This window comes from Phocoena phocoena, chromosome 17, assembly GCF_963924675.1.
Source record: "Phocoena phocoena chromosome 17, mPhoPho1.1, whole genome shotgun sequence".
Lineage (NCBI taxonomy): Eukaryota > Metazoa > Chordata > Mammalia > Artiodactyla > Phocoenidae > Phocoena > Phocoena phocoena.
Window position 1 is genome coordinate 32,708,335 of NC_089235.1, and position 18,821 is coordinate 32,727,155.

An 18,821-nucleotide genomic window follows, 5' to 3' on the forward strand; every position below is an offset into this window, starting at 1 on the left:
AGTAGTAAGTCACTTTGATGATCAGATGGGACCTGCGAATCTGAGGAGGAATAACATTTTTGGCTTGAAACAAAGCAGGTGAATATACCCAGCCAAAGACCACACTAAATGTATTATTTAGGTGTAAGAAGGGATTTGTCTGACCACCAGGAATGATGACTTTACATGGGTCCTAGAACATATCCAAATCCAACACCCCAGAACATCCATAAACCCAAAGAGGGGCCCCTAGGACAGGTAGGAAGATGATAGTTAGAAAGCCCCTTGCCAGAACTTTGTGGGCTAAACTGAATAACCTTCATGTCTTCTTGCTAGGATAGGTAACTAGGGTTTGTGACACCAAGTTGAGCATATATTATCTCACTGAGCTTTACAAAAGCACAGCTAAGTAGGTTATACAGATGAAGTCACATAAGAAAATGGTTGGGAGCACAGACTCAGGGGTTGAGGAGATGTAGCCTCTCATTCTTTGTCTTTCCCTTAGGATCTGTGTGTTGAACAAGTCATATTTTATTTAGCTAACCCTCTCTTTTCCATCTGGAAAAAAAAGGTAGGAAGGAAAACTTACAGGATTGTTGCCATGATTAAGTGAGCTCAATCAAGTAGAGAAGATAACCAAAGCCTGGATCAAAATAAGTATTCAATAAGTATTACCATTCAATAATTGTTACCATTAGTTAAAGCAGAAAGAGATCAAGTGATTTGTTCAAGGTCATGTATCTGGGTGGTAGCAGCATGAGGAATCTTTCCATTAACCCATATTACTTCTGGACCATCACCAGGACATTCCTACTGGGAACTGGAAACATCACTAGAGAGCCCCCTTCAGGTTCTACCAACCTAACTGAGGGTACCTAGAGGGTACACATGATTTGTTTATGTTTTCTTACTCAAACTCAATCAAGCAAGCAGATTGTTTGCTCAGTTATTTCTCCTGCCTCCACAGAAAGAGTAATGCCTATGAGAATTAGAACTATGTAACCTGGAAGTCAAGGCCCTTTGTCATCTGTCCCTAAACTTGCTCATTGGAAATTTTGTAATCATGATGTTGGCTGGACTCCACTAGTCCCTGTGCCTTGAGTTCTGCAGATTCATTTCTGTCCTGAATTCCCAGTATTTTCACAGAATTGATCAGCATTGTCGAGTATATTTTCCAGATGTTCTATGAAAGGGATTTTTCTAGTTTTGTTGCTTTCCCATTTCCATTTGCAAGAATATGGCTACACCATAAGCACTGCAGCTTTTGATCTCCCTTCCCCTTAAGTTTTACATATTCCATCTTAAACCAGTTTGTTGTAAACAAAGACAGATGTCCTTAAATATAATGGCAAGGTTATATATGTTTAATTTTCTCCTCATCAGTAAGAAACTATTTCAGACTCAAATCATGGAAAGACAACTGTTATGCATTGCATGATTTTTATATCCCTTTCCCCTAACATTTATTTCGAGTGAAATAATACTTGTAAAATGTAATTTGGAGTGATAAGGATCTTTCCACAAAGATTTTTCAAAGAAACATAAAATAAATAAGAGTAAAAAATGTTCTAGGCAACAGACTACCTGGGAATCACAGATTGAGAATCCATGATGTAATTGAACATGCATATGGCACAATAGTAAAGAGAAGAAATTCTTAACAACAATTTATAAAGGAATTTCACTTGTAACATTTGCATTATGTCAACAATTAAATTCTATGTTAAGAGAGTTTAATATTTTACATTCATATTTTCCTCCCCTATATTCCCACATTTTACTTTGTAACTGTGCTAAAACACTTATTACAGTCCAGTTGTTAATTAATATGCCTGCCTCTCCCACTAGATAAGACATCTTGTCTTATTTGACTTTGCATCTCTGTCTAAGCACTATGCTTAACACGGAAGGCCTTCAGTGAATTTTGAGGACTTGAAGTGAATTTAAAGAGCATTTTATTTTTTTTTATTTTTTAATTTTTTTGCGGTACGCGGGCCTCTCACCGCTGTGGCCTCTCCCGTTGCGGAGCACAGGCTCCAGACACGCAGGCTCAGCCGCCATGGTTCACGGGCCCAGCCACTCCGCTGCATGTGGCATCTTCCCAGACCGGGGCACGAACCCATGTCCCCTGCATCGGCAGGCAGACTCCCAACCACTGCGCCACTAGGGAAGCCCTAAAGAGCATTTTAAAATGTAGATTAGAAGAAAGTAATCCAGGAAGAATTGCTCTTATTATCAATACAATATGACATAATAAAGGAGCAGTTTTCAAACCTTAGTCAACCAAATCACTTAAGAGGATCAATGTAAAAATACTCAGTGACTGTACATTTTGATTGTACAAAAATTATTTTCAACAAATTCATTAATTGTTCACTAAATCATATGGATCACTAAACTTAAATACCCCATATGTGGTTGTGACAGAGCATCTATTCTTAAAATATTAAGAATATAAGAAATTTTATATATATATATATATTTTTTTTTTTTTTTTCCCCCAGTAAGCGGGCCTCTCACTGTTGTGGCCTCTCCCGTTGCGGAGCACAGGCTCCAGACGTGCAGGCTCAGCGGCCATGGCTCACGGACCCAGCCGCTCCGCGGCATGTGGGATCTCCCCGGACCGGGGCACGAACCCGTGTCCCCTGCATCAGCAGGCAGACTCTCAACCACTGTGCCACCAGGGAAGCCCAAGAAATTATATTTTTGATTACCAATGATGATAACTGTTAATTAACACCTATTATTTGTTGAGCACTGTACTAGGTGATTATGATGATTTCTGACACCAACTACCCAGAGTTTGGCCAAACTTCACAGGTTCAGAGGACAGTCCTACACAAGACTATCCTTGCTTGACACACCAGCACAAGTTCGGAGGTCCCAGACAGCTACAGAGATCCTCAGAGGTCTGACCAGATGGCCAAATTTGGGGGTTTCCACTACTCCTTCAGGTTTAATAATTTGTTAGAACATCTCAGAACTCAGAAAATCATTATGCATAATTACTGTTTTATTGTAGTAAAAGGATATAAATCAGAATCAGGCAAGGGGAGAGACACAGATGGTGAGCTCTGGCAGGCCTAAATGTAAAGCTTTCATCATTCTCTGTCCTTGGAGTCAGGACATATCACCCTCCAAACACATCAGTGTGTGATAATACACCAAAAGCACCAAACAATACAATACAAAACACAGAGGATCTCACCTGAGCCCCGAGTTTAGAGTTTTTATTGGGGTTTCATTACATCAACATTATTGACTGAATCATTGGTCATGAGGTCGAATTCAATATTCAGCCCCTCTCTCCTTCCTGGAGGTCAAGCTAAAATCATGTGGCTTAAGGTCTTTCTGGTATAACCAGCCTCCATCCTGAGTCATCTCACTAGCTTAGAATATCTAGGGGTCCACCATAAACATAAACTATCAGGGCCTACCAAGAACAACAAAGATACTCCTATCACTAGGGAAATTGCAAGGATTTAGTTGCTACCTCCTAGGAACCAGGGATAAAGGCCAGACAAATTCATTATTATACAGAAATGATTTTCATGTCTTATCTATAATAATATAATTCATTTAATTCATATAGCCACATGTTAAGGTGGGGTGTATTGTTCTAGACATGAGGAAATATAATTCTGGAGAGCTTAAATAATTTTCCCAAGGCCATGTAGCTAATGAATGTCAAAGCCAAGATTTGAAGCCATGTGTTCCTTTTTCTAGCCCCTTTCCCCAAAAGAGACTAATCTTTCACCTGATTATGCCTGAAGTTCAATATTTATTACTAAAATTATAATAACTTTCCATCTCCTATACTACAGTTACATGGTCATGCTTTCAATGGAAGAAAGAACACTTTATATGAAAGATATTTAGTGTGCTCAATGATTATCTTCAAAGTCAGAGGAGACAATGAAATGTTAAGAACAGAAATAGGCTTGAGTGATAATTTCTGCCAATTCATAGTTAGCCCCTAAATCTGTGACCTTAGTCAAACCACTTATATCTCTGGGCATTAGTTTATGTCTATGAATGCTCTCCTATATTCCAGGATTATTATGGAATTCAAATAAAAGTTGTGAAAGCAGTTGTCATGTTCTCCCAAATCCCTTATTTTCCTCTATTTTTCCATAACATTTAACACCTTGTTCCAAAACCATTTCATATGATTTAAATATATAAGTTCCATAAATAAACAAGATTATAAATTCTTCATATGCAGAGAACTAGTTTTTTAATGATATCACAAATTTCTAGATTAGGTCATGGTAAGTAGTAAATATTTAAGTTTCTGGAAATACTATAAACTGTGAATAGACTGATATTCAACTTATCCAAATCAATCATCACACTGGGGTAAACTAGAAATATTGGAAGAAAAAATTTAATATTAATATATGCATTGTCATAGGGAAGATGAAATAAAAATTATTTACTGTTTCATTTTTTTTAATTTTTAAAAATTACTGGACCAAGGGAGAAGGAATTTCAAAGAGTTCCTGTAGTTTAGGTTATATATACATGTAAAAGAATATATTTGTGAATTTAAAAATTAATTATTCTAAAGATGTCAAATATCCACAAAAGTACCCCCAAATGTGTCCTTAGTTTTTGAGCAATCCCACTGAAAATCTGTGTGTGCGTTTGTGTGTGTGTGTGTGTGTGTGTGTGTGTGTGTGCCAGCTGAGAACTATGTTGACAATCTTAGAACAGAAAAACAAGGAGAGAGGATCTGCATTACAAAATATCAAAAATTGTTATAAAGCTATAATAAGATAATGTGATCTGAGTATAAGAATAGAAAATAGACATATTGGACAGAATAAAAAGCACACAAACTAACAAACATGTATCAGGGCATTAGATTTACAATAAAGGTGATACTGCAAAGCAGTGGAAGAAAGAAGTCTTTTCACTATGTAATGCTAGGAGAATGAGCTATCGATACAGGCAAAAAACAACAACAACAACAACTTTGCATCTACCTCACACTGATCACAAAATAAAAAAAAATCAATTGCAGATGAGTTGTAGGTTTATATATGAAAGAAGAGCAATAAAATTTATAGAAGATAATATAGGAGAATACCTTTACAATTTGGGGTACGAAAATTCTTAAACAGAACATAAAAGCACTAACCATAGAGGGGAAGATTAATAATTTGGATTACATCAAGAGACACTATTAAGAAAATAAAAAGACTGAGTAGAGTGACTTCCCTGATGGCGCAGTGGTTAAGAATCTGCCGGTCAATGCAGGGGCCAAGGGTTTGAGCCCTGGTTCAGGAGGATCCCACATGCCACAGAGCAAATTAAGCCTGTGTGCCACAACAAAAACTAAGCCTGTGTGCCACAGCTACTGAGCCTGCACTCTAGAACCCATGAGCCACAACTACTGAGCCCGTGTGCCACAACTACTGAATCCTGTGTGCCTAGAGCCCATGCTCCACAACAAGAGAAGCCACCACAATGAGAAGCCCTCACTCTGCAATGAAGAGTACCCCCTGCTCACCGCAACTAAAGAAAGCCTGCACGCAGCAACAAAGACCCAACTCAGCCAAAAATAAATAAATAAAATAAATTTATTTTTGAAAAATAAGAATGGATATATGTATAGGTATAACTGAATCATTAAAAAAAACTGAGTAGAGTAAAATAGTTTCAATACATAATACGTAACTTATAAAAGTTTTGTATCTAAAATATGTGAAGGATCTGACACATTAATAGGGACAAAAAGACAACCATGTGTGCATTGGTAGTCAGGGCTGATCCCCAGCCCATCGACTGCCAGGCCATGCCTTATGCGGAGGCTGCCGGCCACTCGTGGGAAAGGCTGGTTCATATGAGAAGATATTTACAAGCAACATATCTGGTAAGGGGTTAATATCCAAAATATACAGAGAACCCATACAACCCAATATCAAACAAACAAATAATTCAATATAAAAAATGGGTAGAGAACTTGAACAGTCAGTTTTCCAAAGAAGACATACATATGACCAACAGGCACATGAAAAATGATCAACATTGCTAATCATCAGGAAAATGAAAATGAAAATCACAATGAGATAGCACCTCACACCTGTTAGAATGGCTGTAATCAAAAAGACAACAGATAACAAGTGTTGGCATGAATATGAAGAAAAGGGAAACCTCATGCATTGTTGGTAGGAATGTAAATTTGTGCAGCTACTGTGGAAAATATTGTGGAGGTTCCTCTACTCTACTTAGTATCTATTAATCCCACACTCCTAAATTAAAAATAGAACTACCTTATGAGCCAGCAATTCCACTTCTGGGTTATTTCCCAAAGAAAACAAAAACCCTAAATCAAAAAGATATATTCATATATGTTCATTGCAGCATTATTCACAATGGCAAAAATATGGAAGCAGCCAAAATGCCCATCAATAGATGAATGGATAAAGATGTGGTATATATATACAAGGGAATATTACTCAACCATAAAAAAGAAGGAAATCTTGCCAATTTGTGACAACATAGATGGATTTATAGAATATTATGCTAAGTGAAATAAGCCAGACTGAGAATGAAAAATACTGTATTATTTCATTTATATGTAGAATCTAAGAAACAAAACAAATGAACGAAAACAAAACAAAGTGAGCAAGCATAACAAAACAGAAACAAAGTCATAGATACAAACAGGTGGTTTCCAGAAGCAATGGGGTGGGGGAATGAGTGATATATGTGAGAGAGATTAAGAGGTACAAATTTACAGTTACAAAATAAATGAGTTGCAGGGGTGAAATGTACCATGTGGGGAATATAGTTAATGATAATATAATATCTTTGTATGGTGAGGAAGGTTGTCAAAAGGTACAAACTCCCTGTTATAAGATAGGAAAGTACTAGAGATGTCATGTAAGACATGATTAATATAATTACCACTGCTCTATGTTCTATATGAAAGTTGCTAAGAGAGGAAATTCCAAGAGCTCTCATCACAAGGAAAATATTTTTCAATATACTGAGAACACATTTAGGATTCTTTTTCTTCTTTTTTTTTTTTGTTGAAATATAGTTGATTTACAATAGTTAGTTTCAGATGTACAGCCAAGTTATTAAGTTATATATATTATATTTTTATTCAGATTATTTTTCATTATAGGTTATTGCAAGATTTTGAATATAATTCCCTGTTTTATCCAGTAAATAATTATTCCTTAGCTATTTTACATATAATAGTTAGTATCTATTAATCCCACACTCCTAAGTTATCCTTCCCCCCTTCCATTACCATTTGGTAATTTTAAGTTGGTTTTCTATGTCTATGAGTCTGTTTCTATTTTGCTTATAGATTCATTTTCATTATTTTTTAGATTCCACATATAAGTGATATCATATAATATTTATCTTTCTCTGACTTCACTAAGTATAATATCCTCTAGGTCCATCTATATTGCTGTAAATGCCAGTATTTCATTCTTTTTACAGTTAAGTAATATTCCATTGTATATATATATACCACTCTTCTGAATCCAGTTGTCTTTTGATGGGCACTTGTGCTGTTCCCATGTCTCAGCTATTGTAAGTAATGCTGTTATGAACATTGGGGTGCATGTATCTCTTCAAATTAGAGTTTTTGTCATTTATGGACATATACCCAGGAAAGAGATTGCTGAAGCATTTTGCAGCTCTATTTTTAGTTTTTAAAGGAATATCCATACTGTTTTCCATAGTGGCTGCAACAATTTATTTTCCCACCAACAGTGCAGGAGGGTTCATCTCCACCATCTCCAGCATTTATTATTTGCAGACATTTTTGATGATAGCTATTCTGACCTGTGTGAGGTGATACATCATTGTGGTTTTGACTTGCATTTCTCTAATAATTAGAGATGCTGAGCATCTTTTCATGTACCTGTTGGCCATCTGTATGTATTCTTTGTAGAAATGTCTAGTTAAGTCTTCTACCTATTTTTTGTTTGGGTTGGTTTTTCTCTTCAATATTGAGGAGTATGAACTGTTTGTATGTTTGGATATTAACCCCTTCTCACTCACATCATTTGCAAATATTTTCTCCCATTATGTAAATTGTCTTTTCATTTTCCTTTGCTATACAAAAGCTTTTAAGTTTGACTAGGTCTCATTTGTTTATTTTTGCTTTTATTTATTTTGCCTTGGGAGATTGATATAAGAAAATATTGCTATGATTTATGTCAGAGAATATTTTACCTATGTTATCTTCTAGGAATCTTATGGTGTCATGTCTTATACATAGGTCTTTAAACTATTTTGGGTTTATTTTTGTATACTGGGTGAGGGAGCGTTATGATTTCATTGACTTACATGTAGCTGTCCAGCTTTCCCAACCCCACTTGTTGAAGAGACTGTCTTTTCTCCATCATATATTCCTGCCTCCTTTGACTTCTTTGTTGCAGATTAATTGACCATAAGTGTGTGGGTTTCTTTCTGTTCTTTATTCTGTTCCATTGATCTATATGTCTGTTTTTGTGCCAATACCACACTGTTTTGATTATGGTAGCTTTGTAGTATAGTCTGAAGCCTGGAAGGATTATACCTCCAGCTTTGTTCTTTTTCCTTGGGATTGTGTTGGAAATTTTTTTTCTTTTATTTTGCATCTATATGAGATGGAGGATATTCATTAAACATTGTGGTAATCATTTCATGATGTATATAAGTTAAATCATTATGCTGTACACCTTAACTTAAATAGTGCTGTATGTCAATTATATCTCAATAAAACTGGAAGAAAACAAAAACAAAAATACAACCTAATTTAAAAATTGGACAAAAGACTCAATCAGGCACTTCATAGAGGATATCCAAATGGTCAAGAAGCATATGATAATGCCTTTAATATCATTAGTCACAGGGAAATACAAATTGTAACCAAACAGACATCACACTACACACCCACCAGAATGGCTATAGTTGAAATAGCTGAAATACAAAGTGCAGATGAGCAAGTGGAAGAGTAGAAAGGCTTAAACTGCTGTGGGATTGTAAATTTGTACAAACAACTTTAAAAAACAGTTCAGAACTTTCTACTGAGGCTTGAGATATAAATATCCTATAATCCAACAATTCTTCTCCTAGGTATACATCCAGAGAAAATGACAATGCCTATGCACAAAGAGATATGTACAAGAATGTATGTAGCATAATTATTTGTGATCGTCAAAAAGCTGAAAGCAATCTAAATATCCATCAACATTAGAATGGATTAATGTTGTTACATGGATACCAAAAAATATTTACAGCAATGAAAATTAACTGCAAACTAAATTTCACAAATACCTGGAGCAAAAGAAGTGAGAAACTAACTATTACTAGATTATTCCACTTACAATTTTTTTTTTAATGGGCAAAGGCAAACTATGGATGAGAAGATGATAAAGATCAGCTTGGAAGCATAGTTATTACAATCAGAATAGCATATACTTTGGGGGAAAAGGAGAGAATAATGAACAGCATGGACACCCAGGTACTTCTCTGTCTTAGCACTATTCTTTCTTTTCTTGGCTAATACTTAAATGACCTTTTGTGATAAATTATTAGTCCATACATTTGGGGGTTTTGTCTTTTTCTCCTTGTCTGTATTTCACCATGTGTAAAGGTTTATGAAAATATGAAGAGAAGGGTACTTACTAACTTCACAGCAATAATTAGTTTATTAAAAAAGGTATCCAGATGGTCAATAAGCATACGAAAATGTCTTAAAAGGGAAGAGAGGGCTTCCCTGGTGGCGCAGTGGTTGCAAGTCCGCCTGCCGATGCAAGGGACACCGGTTCGTGCCCTGGTCTGGGAGGATCCCACATGCCACAGAGCGGCTGGGCCCGTGAGCCATGGCTGCTGGGCCTGCATGTCTGGAGCCTGTGCTCCACAATGGGAGAGGCCACAACAGTGAGAGGCCTGCGTACCACAAAAAAAAAAAAAAAAAAAAAAGGGAAAAGAATAGCACAAAAAAGGATGTGCAAAGAGAGTTCAAGTATATGTGTAGCACTTTATTTCTTAAAAGAAACCTGAAGAAATACTGTTAAAATGTGAGCAGGTTAAGTCTCTTAGGTTTGGTGGACATCAATTATATTATTATTCTCTGTCCATTTCTGTAGGATTGAAATACTGGAAAATAATTATTTTTAAAAGAATTTTATTACTTGCCACTCCATTTTGTAAAATCTAAAAGGGTAGTTTTAAACCTCTCTATCTCCCAAAGGATCAGTTCAATGCATAGTTTAAAATTAATTACATGTTGAGTGACTTGTTTGTGATTTATTGCAAGTGTATTTCAATTGAGAAGACAAAATATTCTTAATTAGCTCTGTGTCTACATAACACTCTTGGCCTTATGCCTCCTCCCAAATAAAATCCAGTCAAGCTGGCCTTGGAACTTTGTTGTTTTCTCTACCTAGTTCGTTTCTCCTGAGGTTTTTGCAGGTTAGTTTTTTTGTTTGTTTGTTTGTTTTTTTAGTGAGTCAGATTTAAGTTTAAAAATTCTTCTTTATTGAGAAGTCCCCTTAGTGTGATATCCACCATTCTCTGCTCAAATAGTCAAAAATTACTAAATCTCCTTTTTCCTTCCTTTGGATGATGCAATGAAATTACATTTCCATTTTTTTACCTGTTTATTGTCTCACTGTCTTCACCAATATGCAAAATCTAAGAGAGCAGAATATCTGTCTATATTTCCCCCCCCCCATAAGCAGCATGTAGGAAAATGACTGACAAATAGTAGATGTCTAATAAATATTTGTTGGACAAATGACCCGATTAAGACAATCAAAATTTTGCTATGTGTTTTGTTTTATTGGCTATCCATCTATCTATCCATCTATGCACACTCTATGTACACACATAATTGAGGAATAAAATATTAATTGGGGAAATTTGTCAGGGTAAATGAAATTTATCCACAATTCAGAATACAAGCTATCAGTTGTTACTACACATTAACTACAAGCTACAATTATTATGATCCACATTTCAGATAAATTTTGAGAGAAAGTTTTAAATGTTTTTAGACTCAGAGGAGAAGCAATTAAAAATAGAGCTATTTGGTAGCTAGCTAATACATTCTTTGTACTCCACAAGGTAATGTCATCCATTAAAACCATACTCCAAAATATTACAGAGGAAAATAGAAACTTAAATGGTCAAAAAATGATGAAAATATATTTCCTATCAGAGTATAGTACTGACAAAGTACAAAAAATAGTTTATCTATATTTGTGGAAATTTTGAAAGAAAATTTCTATTTTAAGAAATATCCAATCTAAGTTTGACCGTGTAGAAAATATCTTTTTTTTGATTCTTATAAATTCTGCATGCTGAAATTGTAGAATTTTGGAATAATTCAATAAACCTGACTAATTTCTTTCAACTTTGTAAGAAACAACTTTTGTAAGAATCAGAAAGTTTCTAGGAAGGAAATAAATGTCATTTCACATATGATAAATTACAGATGACATTTCAGTCCGACAATGACACAGAAATGACTATTTTTAAATAAGGAAGCTCCCAGGACATTACACCATTTAACTGAAACAAAGTAGTGATAAAATATTTTAATTAAGTGTAGGTTGATAGGCAAAGTTAAATTCAAATGGCAATTGCCAGTAACCAGGGAGTGAGTCTCTTAACTCACATAATAAACTTTAAATAAAATGAAGCAGTCACTACATGAAAATAATAATATAAAATTATAAAAGGGATGTATAATATCTTAGAATGTTGACATAAAATATTTTTTAAAAAAAGGTTAAAGGAAGAGAACAACATTACAAGGAAAATATATAACTGAGGTAATAAATCACAAGGATATTTTTAATGAAATAATAAACATTTTATTAAATGACTCTGATGAATCTTTTTCAAACTTTGCTGACAGCCATTTTTGAAGAATTCCTTTTTAAAGGCAGAGATATATGATTTCCTTTTTTTCCTATTCTTTGTTTTATTTTTTCTTTGTTTTTTCTTATTCTTTTCCTCCCAACCTACGGTTCCTATTGTTAGAAATTTTTAAGTTATTTCTTTCCAGAGAGTGAAAGGAGAGACTCCACTGGTATTATTTAATAAAGTCTTTTCACATTTGGAGGAAATTAGTGCCTTATGAGAAGCATGCTTTATTCTAAACTAACAACTGTGACATCAGTTAATTTAATGTGATAACAACCAATGTTCCCTGCTTGTTTTCATTCAAATTAGAAGCTTGTTGCAACGGATCACCAATTGGATTTGGTTAGGAGTCAAGCCTCATTGTATTCATTAATATTTATTGACTGTATACAGTGAGCCTGTTTCAACACTAAGCATTAAACATAATTAAATAAATAAGTCTTGGGCCCTCCTCTCAAAGTAATCAGAATCTATTGGCAACGTATGATGTGCAAGTAGATAATTACCATACAATGCAGAAAGACAAAGTCTCGTAGAAACCTGTCCTTGCCAGAATTCCTCTAATATAAAATATCCATAACTGCTGTCACAATCCTTCCCCCTAGAAAACTGTTTCTCCTTTCCCAATTCTCTCCTGAGAAAATTGTACAACATCCACCTAGTTGTTGATGACAGACACCTGAGAACCACTTTTCACAGTTCTTCCTACACTCCTGACCACTAATACCAAGTACATCATCAAGATTGTCTATTCCAGCACCAAAGTTTCTATGAAAATAATTCATTTCCCTGCATCTCCACTCCCACCACCTTAGTCTAAGCATCCATAATCTCTTTCTGAAACTCCATTGATAACTCTCAAATTGTCTCCAATCCTTCAATAAATTCCTCTCACTACATTCAGAGTAATCATTTTTTTTCACATCCTTATTGGAGTATAAATGTTTTACAATGTTGTGTTAGTTTCTGCTGTACAACAAAGTGAATCAGCTATATGTATACATATATCCCCATATACCCTCCCTCTTGAGCCTCCCTCCCACTCTCCCTATCCCATCTCTCTAGGTCGTCACGAAGCACAGATCTGATCTTCCTGTGCTATGTAGCAGCTTCCCACTAGCCATCCACTTTACGTTTCATAGTGTGTATATGTCAATGCTACTCCCTCACTTCATCCCAACTTTCCCTTCCCCCCCCCGTGCCCTCAAGTCCATTCTCTACATCTGCGTCTTTATTCCCACCCTGACACTAAGTTCATAAGTACTTATTTTAATTCCATATATATGAGTTAGCATACAGTATTTGTTTTTCTCTTTCTGACTTAGTTCACTCTGTATGACAGATTCTAGGCCTAACCACCTTGCTACATATAACTCAATTTTGTTCCTTTTAATGTCTGAGTAATGTTCCATTGTATATATGTGCCACATCTTCTTTACCCATTTATCTGTTGATGGACAGGTTGCTTCTATGTCTTGGCTATTGTAAATAGTGCTGCAGTGAACATTGTGGTACATGTATTTTTTTGAATTATGGTTTTCTCAGTGTATATGCCCACTAATCCAAAAATAGGCAGAATACCTAAATAGACATTTCTCCAAAGAAGACATACAGATGGCCAACAAATACATGAAAAGATGCTCAACACCATTAATCATTAGAGGAATGCGAATCAAAACCACAATGAGGTATCACCCCACACCAGTCAGAATCACCATCATCAAAAAATCTATAGATAATAAATGCTGGAGAAGGTTTAGAGAAAAGGGAACCCTCCTGCACTGTTGATGGGAATGCAAATTGATACAGCCACTGTGGAGAACTGTATGGAGGTTCCTTAAAAAACTAAAAATAAAACTACCATATGACTCAGGAACCAAAGCAATCTACAGGTTCAATGCAATCCCTATCAAATTACCAATGGCATTTTTCACAGAACTAGAACAAGAAATTTTACAATTTGTATGGAAACACAAAAGACCCCGAATAGCCAAAGCAATCTTAAGAAAGAAAAATGGAGCTAGAGAAATCAGGCTCCCTGACTTTAAAATATACTACAAAGCTACAGTAATCAAGACAGTATGGTACTGGCACAAAAACATAAATATAGATCAATGGAACAGGATTGAAAGCCCAGAAATAAACCCACACACATATGGTCACCTTATTTTAACAAAGGAGGCAAGAATATACAATGGAGAAAAGACAGCCTCTTCAATAAGTGGTGCTGGGAAAACTGGACAGCTACATGTAAAAGAATGAAATTAGAACACACCCTAACACCATACACAAAAATAAACTCAAAATGGATTAAAGACTTAAATGTAAGGCCAGACACTAAAACTCTTAGAGGAAAACATAGGCAGAATACTCTATGATATAAATCACAGCAAGATCCTTTTTGACCCACCTCCTAGAGTATGGGAAATAAAAACAGAGTAATCATTTTAAAAACAGTTCTACCTATATCTCTTTGGTGCTGAAACCCCTTCAGTGTCTTTCTGTTGCTCTGGAGATACAAAGAGGAGCTAGGTTTAGAGACACTTCTCAAGTACAATAGTTTATGACATAAGGAATTGGGAAGAGAGAGGAGTTTAAGAAGTTTCCTGGACTCCCCTGGTGGCGCAGCAGTTAAGAATCTGCCTGCCAATGCAGGGGACACAGGTTTGAGCTCTGGTCTGGGAAGATCCCACATGCTGAGGAGTAACTAAGCCTGTGCATCACAACGACTGAGACTGGCCTCCGAGCCACAACTACTGAGCCCATGCACCACAACTAGTGAAGCCTGTGCACACTAGGGCCTGCATGCCACAATTACTGAGCCCACATGTCACAACTACTGAAGCCCATGTACTGAGAGCCCGTGCTCCACAACAAAGAGAAGCCACCACAGTGAGAAGCCTGCACACCGCAGTGAAGCATAGCCCCCACTTGCCACAACTAGAGAAAGCTTGTGCAGCAATGAAGACACAACGCAGCCAAAAAAAAAAAAAAAAAAAGTTTGAGCTACTGGGTTAATAATATAATTTTAAAAGGAAGTTTACAGGGCAATTAAAAAAGGAAGATGGATTTAATATCAGACCTGTTGAGCTTAGAGAAGCTATGGAAAATTTAGCTGGTGTTTAATATCCATGGTGAAGTTAGAAGCTAGAGACAGATTAAGTTGTTGAAGCCATAGACATGAGCACATGAATAAAATTCTCAGGAAATATTTGTAGAGCAAGAAATAAGGACTAAGAATGTAACCCTGAGGAATACTAACATTTAAGAAGGAAGGGTGACAGAAGATGAAAGGTAAGTAAAGAAGACTGAGAAGCAAAGGGAAAACCAGGAAACACTGGAATAAGGAAATAATGTATGTTGCCTTTTATTATACAGTGAGGTCAGTTTTCAATTGTAACATTTTGAAAAAATCAACCATGGCAAGAACATACCTGGTAACTTGGTGTGATCATTTCTTCAACAATTGAACTTTTCATTTTTAAACATCAAGTGAGCAGGGTTGAGTTAATCTTGTTTCTTATTTTATTATACATTACAACTGATCCTTATAAGGCTCTGTCTTATTTTATTTATTTGTTTATTTGATTTCCTTTTAGCCCCATACCCACCATTCTAATAGATTATCATTCTATTGTGTTTAATGTGTATCCTCTTTTAGTACGTATTCTTCTAAAATGTGCTCTGATTGGTAAGCAATATTTTTAATTAAATAAATGAATTTTGTGGTATATTTAATTTTTACTCTTCCTTTTTTAGAGGCATATTTTAATGATCCATTCATTGCTATATGTACTTCTAATTAATTGCTCCTAATTGCTGCATGATAATCCATGATATACACCACATTTTACCTATCTGTGTATATATTCCCCATGATAGCCACCCAGGTTGCTTCCTATTCCCAAAACAACAATAATGTTGCAATAACATTTCCATTTATATATGTCTCCTATGGACTTATGAAAAAATTATTTGTGTTTATATATATACAGGAACAGATTTTATTGGTTAAAATGCATGCATATACTTAATTTGGGTGACTATTGCCATAGTGCTCTCTGAATAGCTGCCCTGATTCACACTCCCTCCAGCAGAGCAAAAGGGTATCCTCACATACTGATCAAGAGTTGACACATCTATCTTTTAATTATTGCCAGGCTATTGGTGAAAAGTGATATCTTATTTCAATTCATTTCTGACCATTAATGATTTGTGGCACCTCTTCAGATGTTAGACTTTTAGTTTCCTTTTTTGTAAATTGCCTGTTCATATCTTGTATTCACCTTTTTTCTATTTTTTTTTTTTTCTGGTTGATTTGAATGAGGGTCTTGGACATTCTGGATGTTAAGTGCTTTGTCAGTTTTAGACTGTGCATATATAGTCTTCCATTACACCATCTGTCTGATATATCTGTCCATGGAATCCGTATTAGTTTCCCAGAGCTTCCACAACAAAGCACAAAAACTGGATGACTTAAAACAACAGAAATTTATTATCTCACAGTTTTTTAGCTTAAAAGTCTTAAATCAAGGTGTTGGCTTCGTCTGAAGGCTCTAAGAAAAGATTCTTCCTTGCCTTTTGCAGCTTCTTGTAGCTCCTGATGTTCCTTGGCTTGTGGCAGCATAACTCTAATCTCTGCCTCAAGTGTCACATGTCCTTCTTCCCTCTGTATGTCTCTGTTTATCTGTGTGTTCACATGGTGTCTTAGTCCAGCCAGGCTGCCATAGCAAAATACCAGAAACTAGGTGGCTTATAAACAACAGGCATTTATTTCTCACAGTTCTGGGGGCTGGATGTCCAAGATCAGGGTGCCAGCACGGTCTGGTAGGTGAGAGCTCCCTTCCAGGTTTCAAACTTCCTATTATTACCTCACATGGTATAAGGAGCCAACTAGCTCTTTGGAGCCGCTTTTGTAATGGAACTAATCCCATTCATGAGGGTTTCACCCTCATTGCCTAAGTACCTTCCAAAGGCCCCACCTTCTGATATCGTCACATTGAGCTTTAGAATTTCAACACATGAGTTTTTCAGGGACACAAACATTCAGACCATAGCACATGGCACCAGTTATTGGATTTAGGTTCCACCATAATGCAGTATGACCTCATCTTAATTTAACAAATTACACTTGCAAAGACTACATTTCCAAATAAGCTCATACTCTGAGGTTCTGGATGAACAAGAATTCTGGAATTCTGGAGAGGCACTATTCTACTCCATACAATGTCCTTCATCAAATAAACAATAATCTATTTATATAGCTGACAATATTATATACTTGAAACTTGCTAATAAAGTAGATCTTAAATGTTTTCACCACAAAAAAGAAAATGGTAATTATGTGAGGTGGTGGAGGTGTTAACTAATGCTACTGTGGTAATCATTTCACAATATACAAGTGTACAAAATCAACACGTTGTACACCTTAAACTTACACAATGTTATGTCAACTTTATCTCAAAAAAGCTAAGGAAAAATAAAACATATTTGTGTTAAGAGATTAATTAATTTTTATAAAATTACATTGTTCTGGGACTTCCCTGGTGGCTCAGTGGTTAAGAATCCACCTACCAATGCAAGGGACATGAGTTTGAGCCCTGGTCTGGGAGGATCCCACATGCCACAGAGCAACTAAGTCCGTGTGCCACAACTATTGAGCCTGCACTCTAGAGCCCACAAGCCACAACTGCTGAGCCTGTGCTCTAGAGCCTGCGAGCCACTCTACTGAAGCCCATGTGCCTAGAGCCCATGCTCCACAACAAGAGAAGACACTGCAGTGAGAAGCCCGTGCACCACAAGGAAGAGTAGCTCTGCTCACCACAACTAGAGAAAGCCCGTGTGCAGCAACAAAGACCCAATTCAGCCAAAAATAAATAAATAATTTTTTTTTAAAAATTACATTGTTCTACTTAGGGGAGGTCTTCAGTCTATATATTTAATAAATAAGACTATTAAAACAATACTTTATGTCTATAAATGTGCGATATATAACTATTGATTGCCTTCCCAGAATTTAGCTGGGATTCATGTAGCTTGAGAGAAGCTAACTGTAGTTCTAGCTTGACCTTGATTGAGTTTATTCCCATGGTCATAGTAATTGATTCAGGCCTGAACACATGACTTAACTGAGGACAAAGAGACATTTACTGAGGATGTCTGGAAAAGAAAAGGGTTCTCTCTTCTAGTAGTAAGTGACAAAGGAGACTTGTAGCCTTATGTAACTACTGACAACCATTTTACTACCATAATGGAAACTGGACTGAAGGCAAAACTAACCACAAAGTTTGGAAACCATGAGAAATTGCAGGTAAATTGAAGTTGAGTTCTAAGCTTTGGACTTTCAGTTATATTGATTTAACATTTTCCAGGTCCAGTGTTCCACCACTCTGTGGTATATGGCATTAGACAAGTTACTTAACTTCCCTAAGCTTCCCTTTCCTCATCTGTAAAATGGAATATCTATAGTATCTAACTTATAGAGTTTTATGAGAATTAAATAAGACAATGTATGGCACTTAGTCCAGGATCAATCAGTTTTAAGTGTTGGATAACTGTGAGATACCATCATTATCATCATCATCATCATCATCATCATTTGTATCACTGACATTATTATTATTAGACTAAGGAGTAAATCCAGGATGAATTCTCAAATTTTCTATTTCCTGGTCTTGCACTTCTTCCACCTAAACCAAGTTATTTGTTGGCCCTCTAGCCACTGAATTATAGTTTCCAGTACATTTCTTAACATTATAGTTATTTATTTATTTATTTTGTAAACAGAGACTCCTGTTGTGTGCAATACACTAGGCTAAGTACCAAGGACACAGCTGTGAACAAGATAAAATTGATTCTTAATAGTCAAGAGTTTATAGGGTGGTGGTGGTGGGATGAATTGGGAGATTCAGATTGACATATATACACTAATATGTATAAAATAGATAACTAAT